Raw genomic sequence first — 12,378 nt, 5'->3', positions numbered from 1 at the left:
TATGGCTGCAACCCGGGTACACATTGTACAGATAAATTTGCATCACAGCGAAGCAGCCTCGGCTACTCTAGTCAGGCTGTTAGCTGGGATGCAGACTGTCATAGCAATGATCCAGGAACCATGGATAGTGGACAATGCTATTAAGGGCCTCAGTGGTTGTGGCAGAATCTATCACGCAAACACTCANCTTCGTTGCGCTGATAGACGACCGATCACTCTCTGTTCTGAAAGCCTGCAACTTTAAACTGCACTTCGAGATTCAAAAAGCAACTGTCCAGCTGCTTGCGAAAGACCGTGGTGAAAGTCAGAAGAAGGGTACATAGAGGTACCAGGAAAGTAGTCATCATTGTGGCTGCAACCCGGGTACACATTGTACAGATAAATTTGCATCACAGCGAAGCAGCCTCGGCTACTCTAGTCAAGCTATTAGTTGGGATGCAGATAGACTGTGCGGGGGCGATAAGGAGGGCGTCATCCACATTTTATGTGAATGCTAATATGCTAATATGTGAATTAGCACTCCGTCGCTATAAAATCTGGGGCCAGGCTTTCCTGGAACCAGAGGACTTACAACAAGCGGCTGTCACCAGCCTATTAGCCTATTGAGAAACACAGGGCTGGGGCTGTGGGACTGACCGAAACTAAGGCGGATGTTACAAAAGATCGTATGATTTAGGTGACTCTGGACGCTTTAAGTGACCAGCCGCGCATATACAAAATCTAATTCTAAAAAAAATAAAAAAGAAATATAAAATTTTTCTGGTTACGTTTCGACATGAAAACGTAACGTTGAAGGGGTGAAATGTCACAAGTTGAATATTTAATTTTTCAGTTTTTTGAGATTATCTGAAAAGTGAGTCAATTTAGGAAAAAATGTCAAAAGACCTTTTTTATAGCTTTGGAAATTCCTTACGAAAAGTATTCTTTTGAGTTTTCCCCTTAAAATGAATTAGTCTCGAGATAGCGACAAAATACACTTACGACGCTTTACTACTTCATCAATACATAATCGGCATTCCATCCAAATTCCCAATAACTCCCAATGTCATAACTTAATTATCAGTCTCAACTTCCATTGCTTCCTTCAATCGCTAATAAACTCGAAAAGAAAATGTGCCAGCAACTATTTAAACTACATAAACTCGAAAATCAGGAATTACATTAAAGATAGAAATTAAATTGAGAGCCTTTTTTCTCTACCAATAAATTCCTCGAAAAAACCGAATTTTTCATAATGTAAAAAGGGGCAAGAACGCAGAAAAAAAAGACTATCTCCGGGAATAATGAAACGGTGAACCTAGCTCTACTCCCAGAAAGAATAATAATAAAATACAGAAAATCAGATAGTAAATCAATAGCGAAATGCAATACCGTAACAATGAAAATTTTTATTTTTTCAAATTGTCCATTTATTTTGAGAGGTCCTGATTTTAGAAGAAAATGTCATCAGACCTTTTTTTGTAGCTAACAAAATTCTCTATAAACAGTGTCTTTTGACATTTCCTCCCAAAAACCCCTCATAACTGAGATAAATCCGCATCAGTAAAGACGCAAAAATATCCACTTGTCACCCTTCACCACTGAAAGCAACTAAAAGAAAACTGATAAATGCACTCAGTCTATATCACTCCCTGAAGAATGTCTTTTCACAATGTTTTCGATGACTAGAGCCACGATGGCCGATGATGATGTGAGGGTGGCTGGAGTAATATGGGCAGTCTCATCATTCGATCTTCACAAATTGCTCTTGAGCACCTCTGGGTTGTTCGGCCAATGGTCTTGTGAAGTCGCTCGTGGGCTCGTTGTACATGCGTTTTTTCAATAGGAGCTAGGGTGGACGCTGAGGATTTGGCAACGGGGTCTTATTGGTGGGGACTGGGGTACGGTGGACCTGGAAGCCACCGGCAGGCTAATAAATCGTCGCGTGGTCTTAGAGGTTCTGCTCGAAGCTCAACTGCTGGGTCTGATCTTGACGCTGGGCATATTTTAGGGTATCGGGATCAAAGTTTCTGTCCGCGAGCTGCTGGGGGGTCTCCTAGTTCACCCTGAACGGCCTCTGGGCGTCAGTCGAAGGGCAGTTGCATACGTTGGTTGGGGGGAACTGATTGGACTGGTAAACCTGGTGATTGGCGTTCAATTCGAGGTGTGGGTCTGACGTGAAGTTCCAGGGTATCTCCAGCTGATAAACCAGCAGCTTCTCCTCGAGTTTGAGGAAATCCACTCATCTCTCAGGTTCCACGGGAACAGCTACTGGCGGTGGATATTACGAGTGATTGGGCTTGAAGCTTTGGGCATAACTTGCTGCAGCTGCTGAATACTCTTCGGGCTTTTTATATGTCTGACGTGTCGACTCCGTGGCTGGCTGGCGGGGTAATAGCTGCGAGTAGTTGATTGGTAATTTGAAATTACTCATTGTGATTTGAAGTTGATTTCAATATGTTGTATTGACAAATTTATATTACAACACATAACCTATTGTTGAGCTGTCAAAATAATTGCGGTGATGTTTATCATCACCAACGGGAAATACATATATGTTTTTACTTTCGCACATGTGCAAGAACGATGATTAATCGTGTATCAACTTTTGTGACGCCCAAATTTGTTTATCATTTAACGAACACAATATAAAATTTAGATCACAGCGATATATATACGACAAGTGCTATTGTCGATCATACAGGAATCATCGAGTATACATAGCCAATTGACGGGTAGGGCTAAATCAAAATTATTTTTCGGTTATTAATCAACTAATAAGGACTGTACAAACGACCAAACGATTAAAAATCGCAATCTACCAATGATTTCCGGTGAAATAGACCCCCTTTTGCAATTAACGAAACACTTTTTTATTTTTTTTCTACCTGCATCATCCCACAGATTAATAAATTAATTGCAGCTAATTAATGAGTCTACTAACGAAATTTTTGCCTATGCAATCAAGTACTAACGATGTACAATCGATTGCATACGCCTTTCAGTAATTAGTGCATAATGTCGGCTAAGTACCTGAGCGTCATGAGTTGACACGAGTTATGTGATTAAGATGTGTTGAGTTTATTTTCCCTCGTGTGTGGATTTTTCAAGTTCATGTATGTTTTTTGTAAAAAGAAGACATTTCACGTGGTATGAATTATGAAATTTATGATTATTTTTCCAGCAATACTTTTTCCTACTAGGAACAGCTGTTCGGCTAATTATTCCTGCAGAATGCCATGTTCGGATATTTTGTATGAAATCAAATGAAAAAAGAGTTACTTCAGTGTCTTTTGTCTACTTGAAACTTCTGTTTGTTTCTTATGATGATATTGAAGAATTTGTGAACTTATATTTAATTCTTGGCATAAAAAAGCCGTAAGTAATCTTCGACAAAAAAGAATTCATATCTTAACGAAGTTCAACGATCACTAGTACCCAAATCCTGGGCTGATATTTCGCTCATGAAATCATTAGTTTCCATTGTGGAAAGAAAAGTTTGCAGTTGAATATAAAATTTGGAAACTCCATGGATTATGCGATTCTCCTAGGAATGATAAGTCCTGGAAATGACAAAATCGAGGGAGATGATTTCATTGGAATGAAAAAATTGATAGCCTATAGGACTAAAAACAATAAATTTTACTGTATTTATTGTATTTATCAACTCGGTTGTTGTTATCAGATATTTATCTGTTGACCATCAAATCATAACGTGGATAAAATACATTTTCTTAGTATTTCAAGAAACATATTAATGAAATGAATAAATTCACAAGTGGGACATTCCATATCAAGTCAGCCACCCTGGAATTTTTTGGTTCTCAGAATCTTGAATTAGCATGCTCCCAGTCAAGTACTACATGAGTACATACTCTCTCTAAATTTTCGCTCCTTTAACATCAATTGTTTGGCCAGGATAAATAACAAAAGCTCAAATTTTGAAAAATCATATGTTGCGAAATGTTATGCCCCACAAAGTGGAGCATAATTACTCAATCATTCCGAAAAATGAGCGAACAAATGTAGCACATATTTCGGAATACAAACATAGAATTAAGCAATTGTATGCTTACTCAGAATATACGTGCATTATAAAGCGGAAAATGCCCTGATTGTTGTATGTCAGGGCAGACCCTCCGTGTCTCGAACTGTGAGGCGTCCAAGGGCTAGAGCTGCGAGATCTCGTGGATCCAATTTTCACCTTAACAGTGGTGATAAAGTTCATCACTGCGGTATTCCTGATTTGTTGGTGGTATAAAAGGTCTAGGAGGCCGTGGCTGACGCCCAAGAGAGAATCATCGCTTGAAGCGACAGTCATCGAGGGCTGATTAGAGTAAGGAAAAATTGTAAACGATGTATTGAAATGTATATAATCAGAGAAGAAAATTATCAAACTGATAATTTTCTTCCCCCTACAGGGAGGGATGTTATGCCCCACAAAGTGGAGCATAATTACTCAATCATTCCGAAAAATGAGCGAACAAATGTAGCACATATTTCGGAATACAAACATAGAATTAAGCAATTATATGCTTACTCAGAATATACGTGCATTATAAAGCGCGTATATTCGTATTAACAAGTAACCCAGTGGATCACGCATCAGCATTTCCGCTGGACTCAATCGCATGGTGTTATCGTAACACCATACAGATATAAGGCAATGGCCAAGACGACATAGCCTCTCGTTGCAATAAATACTCGAGAGACTGATGGCTCTGGGCCAGTAACTTAACCGATTCTTATCGCGGTTCACCTGATACCTTCCGTATCAGAATGAACACATTGGATGGTCTTTTTAAGAGTTGAGATTAAATAAAGGATATTATTTAGTATTCGTCTCGCAAGTGCTATTTCTTCCGAATTACCGAACCCAACCGCTCGGGACCCTAATATTTTGGTGGCAGCGTTATCTATTTTTGGAAGAGGACGGGGGCCTGATAAACCACTGTCTTATCGCACAGCAACGAAGAAGAGATAATATTCAACAATCTTTCCACCCGAGGGAGGACTGGTCATTTTAAAGTTTCTTCGAGGAATTTCATCAAGGGAGCGAGAAGATTACCTTTTTGGTAAACCAGCAGAAGATAAGTCTATCCTATTTTACTTCCGTTGTACCGTCGGGGATAGCAAGGTTTTGTCCATTGTTTTGGAACCAGTTTTTGCTAAAGCAGTTTTGACAGGTGGCGATGTCAACTTCAGGGAGAGCTAATGGGGGTCGGGAGGGCTCTGAATAACAATTCTCATACTTTGTCACCTCCTGGCGCAAGGAGAGCCTTGTTTGAGCCCAGGGGGGAGGAAGGTAACATTAATAATGTTAACCTACAACGGGAATTCGTTCAATCTGAACATTCCAGTATGCTCGCCGGGAATCATCAGATTATTACGGAAGATGAGATTCACGGGACAGGCAATGACGGGCTGCCAGGGGAAAACTCAGCAGGGGAAGCCGCTGATAATAGACAGGGCACGCACAAATGCGCCTGCTCCTGTCAACCCTTCGGTGAGTCAACGTCCTGTGCATATTAGGCCACAGATTGATCTGGATAACATTGAGAATTATCCAGAAAGTGAAGTGGAAGACCAAGCTGAATATTCCACGCCGTCTAATGTTCTCGTTGGCGGCAGGGGATTCAGGGCTAGTTCCACGCATCAGGGAGGCCGATGGCCGTCAGCAGGGACCTTTGCAAAATAATCCTGCTTATGATCGCCTTTTAGGGAGAATTTGGACTCTTGAAGAGGCACGACTCAGACTCCAGAGGGAGATGGATGTTCGGGAACTAAAGCTCATTGAAGAGAGACAACGCCGTGAGGAGGCCGAAAAACAAAGGAATGAGTACAGGGTACTCGTGGAAGATGCTTACGAGGAGCAGATGAATCAGCGGAACAGCAGTTCGCATTCGGATTTTTTGGATTTGAACGGCGCACTCTATTTAATAAAGGTCTTCACTGGGGACGGTCCGGACAAATTGGATTGTTTCTTACATTCCATCGCCAGCGCTAGGAGATTAATTCGTCAAGGTTTGGAAAATCAACTGTTAGATGGAATTTTGGGAAGTAAATTGGAAAGTGCAGCGCATAAACAATTGAAGCATCGCACGGTAAAAACATTCGAGCCGCTGAAAAGTGAATTTGAATGACTTTTTGGGAAGACTCGGAATGTTGTCGGCCTGCAAGCTGAGTTCAGCAAATTGCAACAACGAGGAGGTCACGATGGATTATTTGAATGGGGTATTGGGTCTTCATCCAGAGCTCTCGCAGGGAGAGAAGGAAGCAGCTACGAAGGGGAAATAATCAAGGAGAATGAGGACATTTTGCTGAAGTCAATGCAGCTAATAAAAGAAGAGAATTCGCAGGTAGCTCGCAGACAAAATATACATGAACATCTGTTAGTCCTAGAAGCCATCTACAGAGGAGTAAGAGAAGACGCCGTGAAAATAAGAAAACTCTTGACCGAATCCAGAGGTTTGATATTGGGAACCGGAGTTTTCACGGAGACTAGCCTAGTCGCTCTGTTGAAAATCATCCTTCAGTCGGGCTAAATGTCGAATTTTGCTCCCTCGGCAACCTTCGGGCATCGACGAACACGCACGAGGACGATCGTGCGTGTCGTATCTTTAGTACGCCATCGAACTTCATCGAGTGAAAGTGCCCGAAAATTATCGCATCTATTATCGAACATTATCATTGCAAATCATCTTTTTGTTAATTTGTATGCAGTCCACTCGGAACTCATCTATTTATTAAACTCTGCGTTGTGTAATTTTCAGTGCATAATTATTTATTTATTAAAGAAAGCTCATCAAATTACCTCCGGCTAATCATCAACCCGTTAACCCGAACCTCACTTTTCATCCCGACCACCCGGCTCATCAAATCGTGATTGATTTCTAACATTGGTCCTTCGAGCTGGATAGTGGAGTGTAAAAGTGCAGTGTTGAAAGTGGATAATCATCAAGGACAGGGATAAGAGACAGTGTGGTGAAGTGCAGTATCACGTGTGGAAAATCAACGCGTTTGTGAAATAGACGCTCTGTGTGCCACGAGGCAATTCGGGGTTCACAAGACAATCAACGTGGATAATCACCAGAAAAAATTCAGTGCTATTCATCTGGAATAAATCCCTCAGAGGATTAGTGCTGTGGCCTCATCGAAGTTTGTTTACATCGTACGCTGCGTGAATTGAAAATCATCGTTGGCACTCGGCGGAGTTTGATACTCATCGGATTCCTTCATTCTCAATCCGTCCGACTTTCGGCAGTGAACCTCATCAGCGTGAGTCGAGGAGGCATCCCCACTCTCGCTACACTCGTATTACGTATATCGGCGTTCAACGTGCGGGTATCATCATCTCTTTCACGGAGTCTCAACGCATTCATCAAAATTCGGAAAACTACTCGTTCAAACCACTTCAGTACGTCTTCAGAAAGTCATCAAGTTTATCAACGCAGGGCAACTCAACGAATGAACAAGCTTGACAGAGACGTCAAGGACGTTGGCAGGGTCGACAAAATTTCGGAGAATTATCAAAATTCAACTTTGGAAAATTCATCATCGAGAGAACATCAACGCAATGGATCACCTACTCCGAGCCCGGGAAAGCAGGAAACATTTGGATGGAGAGGTAAAGTATCATTTATCTTCTATCAACTTCGGCAAATGATACCGCCCTCATCCATTGTTTCTTTCCCGAGGTAACTCATCTTCAAGGACATCTACNTCATTGTTTCTTTCCCGAGGTAACTCATTTTCAAGGACATCTACAAGGTCAACGACGATTAAGAGAATTTACGACTCTCTCAACTCTCCAGAGATCTCAACGGTCGAATCTTCAGGGGACTCCAACTCCGGCAGAATCATCAGTCATCGTCATAGCAGGTTTCTCGAGTCATCAAAAACGAATCGGAGCTATCGGCATGGCGGGCGGCATGATAAACACTTATGACGACAGACCCATTATCAGCTCTTCAACTTCAAGTCACTCATCATCACGTGGTACATGGTTTAGATTCCCAGAGCTCTAGCGAGCTTATCCAACAGTAATTCATCCAGGAAGCTTGATCTAATTTACCAGGAATTTATGACTCCGGTGAATTGGGTTGAGTCCTACGTCATCGCAATCATCAGAGGAAATCAACGGGAAGATGCCTGTCTACAATCATCTGGTCCATTATCGCGCCAAGACACAGCATCACCAATCAAATCTTCTGTCAGATCACTCATCGAGATTAAGAGGTCATCGACCCCTCACAATCAGACTGGAGATCATCATCAATCAGAGGGGTACCACCTCGGAGGTCATCATCAATCAGAGAAATACCACGTTGGACAACAACGCCATTCAAAACAACGGCGTGTTGGAGATCTTCGACAATCAGAGAATCATCAGAACACTCATCAAGGGCATCATCAACAATCAGAGAAATACCAGGTCACTCATCAACGACAATCAGATCAACAACCATTGAAGCAGGTGGACACCATCAACGTTCTGGAAGCTCAACGAATTCCTCAGGGAACATCACAACTGGTAGTCTTGGCAACAGCTAGGGTCAACGCCCTCAATCATCAAGGATTCTCAAAGCCAGCAAGGATCCTCATCGACCAGGGTTCCGAAGTATCACTGATTTCAGAACGCTTGGTCAATCAATTGCGATTGGAACGAAAGTCATCATCACTGGTCATCATCGGCATCGGAGAAACATCATCGGGGAACACATGTGGGGTTGTGAAACTCGCCTTACAACCGAGACATGACCCTGCTGTGCAGATCATCGTGGAGACTCACATCCTGAGCAAGTTGACGGCGGAAATACCGCCATTCACTTGCAACACATCAACCCCACTTCAACTAAGAGGACTACAATTGGCAGATCCTCAATTCTTGAGACCTGGGGCCATCGACCTCATCATTGGAGCTGACGCCTATGGGAAAATCATCGGAGAGAAAATCATCAGGTTTGAGAAAACCGAACTTATTGCTCAGCAGACCATTTTTGGCTGGGTAGTATCGGGACCAGTTTGTTGTAACGACTGCGTCGCCAAATCATCCTTCAAAATATCAACGCAGACGGCGAATCAACAATTATTATAACTCCTAAAAAAGTTCTGGCTCCAGGAGGAGCTAGCGGATACATCATCAACAGTTGTCATGAGCAAAGCTGAAGTCGAATGCGAACAACACTTTATCGAGACTCATCAGAGGGATTCGCCGGGACGTTATGTCGTGTGTCTCCCCTTTAAATCATCACCAGCCGCCTTGGGAGATACAGCATCAATGGCCAAGAAACGGCTATCTAAGCTATTGGGAAAATTATCGTCAGATCCAGTCACTCATACCCTCTATAAGAAATTCATCGAAGAGTACGAGGCCGTAGACCACATGCAGCGAGCACCTTCAACTTCAGAGCCAAAGCAGGCATATTACCTGCCTCATCATGGAGTGCTTAAACCAGACAGCACGACCACAAAATTGAGAGTGGTGTTCGACGCATCGCATCGCAGCTCATCAGGAGTGTCACTTAACGACATACTCCATCCAGGACCGAAGCTACAAGTAGACAGCTCCGACGTTCTTATCTGGTTACGTCATCATCGTTTAGTATTTGGTTCGGACATTGTGAAAATGTTCCGCCAGATTCGTGTTCATCGAGACGATTGGGATTATCAACTGCTCTTCTGGAAAGACGACGAAAGAAAATTCATCGACTTTCAACTGACGACAGTCACATACGGCACCAGCTGCGCACCTTGGCTATCTCTGAGGGTGCTGAAGCAGTTGGCCATCGACGAAGGCCATCGATTCCCGTTGGCCTTACCGACATTCATCAAGGGACGGTATGTTGACGACATATACGGAGGCGCGGAAACAGAAGAGCATCTGGAAAACATCATCAAGCAGCTCATCGAACTTTGCATGGCGGGCGGCATGCCCCTGCAAAAATGGTGCAGCAATGCACCACAAGCCCTAGAGCGACTCGGAATATCATCAGGATCAGCTCCAACCATCGAATTCGAGGAATCAACGGTGAAAGTGTTGGGACTCTGCTGGTAGCCTCACACGGACACCTTCCATTATAAAGTAAAGACTTTCACCAAGGACACCATCACCAAGCGCGTAACCTTGTCCGAGATTGCGCAAATCTACGATCCATTGGGACTCATCGCGCCGGTGATCGTCACGGCAAAGATACTCATCCAGGAATTATGGCTGCTCAAACTTAACTGGGACGATCCACTTCCAGATGACTACAAGGATCGCTGGAAATCATTCAGAGAGCAGCTTCAACACTTGAGCAGCCTATCAATACCACGGTGGCTACATCTATCGCCCGGTACATCGGAAATTCAACTTCATGGATTTGCGGACGCATCAAATCTGGCAATGGGCGCATCGGTCTATCTCCGTACATCCGCAGTGACATGGGGAACGTCTGTCGCCTTGGTTTGTGCCAAAACCAGGGTGGCACCTCTCAAGAAGAAGACCATTCCAAGACTGGAGCTCACGGCAGCAGTCATGGTCACAGAACTCGTGGCTTATGTCAAAAGGGCTTTGGAATTGGACAACATCGAGATTTATCTATGGAGCGACTCATCGGTAGCCATCACCTGGATCAACGGGGACCCTGCCCGTTGGAAGGATTTCGTACAGAACAGGGTTCTTAAGATACGAGATACCCTGCCCTCTGCAACTTGGAGACACATCAATGGGATGGAGAATCCGGCGGACCGCGCATCAAGGGGTGTCACCCCGAAACAACTGGCGGAGCACCATCTATGGTGGACAGGGCCATCATGGCTTGTCCTGCCACCAGACCAATGGCTAGCATCATCAATGGACCTAGCATCATCAACAGAGGTATCATCAGAAGCGGCACAGGAAGCGAGGCCGCCCATCATCAGCTCACATCCAGTGCAGATTGCCGAGGCAAATGCGCTAATCATCAGATACTCATCACTCACAAAGCTACTGCGGGTTACAGCCTGGGTAAACCGCGCAGCAAAACGCTTCAGAAGACAGCCGCTACCCGATTCTCCACAATTGGAACCAGAGGAACTCGAAGAGGCGAGACTGTTTTGGGTCAGATACACGCAGCAGCTCTACTTCGAGGCAGAAGTTAACACGCTGAGGGACGGAAACCCCTTAGCGGTCAATCATTGAATGGCAACATTGACGCCATACCTGGATAACGACGTCATGCGATTGGGTGGACGTCTAAGACGATCAACATTGGATCCGGAGGAGAAGAATCCAATCATTCTTCCCCGTCACTCGCCATTATCATCGCTCATCATCGCAGAGGCTCATCAACGGAGCTTCGATGCAGGAACTCAACTAACTTTGGCACACATCAGACAGAGGTACTGGATCATCGGGGGACGAGCTCCAGTACGCTCCCACATCATCAAATGCGTAATTTGCGCACGTCATCGAGCATTGAGGGCTCAACAGCTGATGGGACAGCTGCCAACACGACGAGTGACACCATCGAGGGTCTTTCTCCACNAATGCGTAATTTGCGCACGTCATCGAGCATTGAGGGCTCAACAGCTGATGAGACAGCTGCCAACACGAGTGACACCATCGAGGGTCTTCCTCCACTCAGGAGTAGACTTCGCCGGCCCAATCAACATCCTGAGATGGTGAGGATCAGGGGCAATTAAGACAATGTACAAGGCTTACATCTGTCTGTTTGTATGTTATGCTACTTCAGCAACACATCTGGAACTGGTAACGGACCTCACAGTGAAGGGATTCATCGCAGCGTACAAACGCTTCACATCGAGACGGGGCATCTGTGCAACCCTGTCCAGCGACAGGGGTGTCAACTTCATCGGAGCAGAGAGAGAACTTCACAGGTTATTCGACCAGGCATCAAGCGAATCGGCAACTATCAGGGATCAGCTAGCATCCGACGGAACGCAATGGAAATTTAATCCTCCTCACTCGCCGCATATGGGAGGCAAGTGGGAGGCTGCAGTGAAATCAACGAAACATCATCTACGAAGGGTCATCGGAACCTCGACCTTGACGTACGAAGAATTTACGACTCTTCTGACGCAAGTCGAGGCCATACTTAACTCACGACCACTCTGCCCACTCACAAACGACCCGCAGGACACATCAGCCCTGACACCAGGACACTTCATCATAGGAGAAGCGCTCACGACAATTCCAGAGCCTTCACTTCAGCAGATCAACACAGCAAGACTGAACAGATGGCAAATCATCTCCCAGAGGCTTCAGAATTTCTGGGAACACTGGGCACGAGAGTGCATTCATCGTTACCAGCAAATTTATCGGTGGAAGCAGCCAACGAACGAAGTAAAAATCGGTTCGTTGGTCCTCATCATTGACGAGCGGGAGCCACCAGCCAAGTGGCCTCTGGCTCGAGT

The sequence above is a fragment of the Diachasma alloeum genome, unplaced genomic scaffold (genome assembly GCF_001412515.2).
Source record: "Diachasma alloeum isolate Michigan unplaced genomic scaffold, Dall2.0 Dall_scaffold_01908, whole genome shotgun sequence".
In the NCBI taxonomy this organism is placed as follows: domain Eukaryota; kingdom Metazoa; phylum Arthropoda; class Insecta; order Hymenoptera; family Braconidae; genus Diachasma; species Diachasma alloeum.
Note: the sequence above shows the minus strand (reverse complement) of the source record.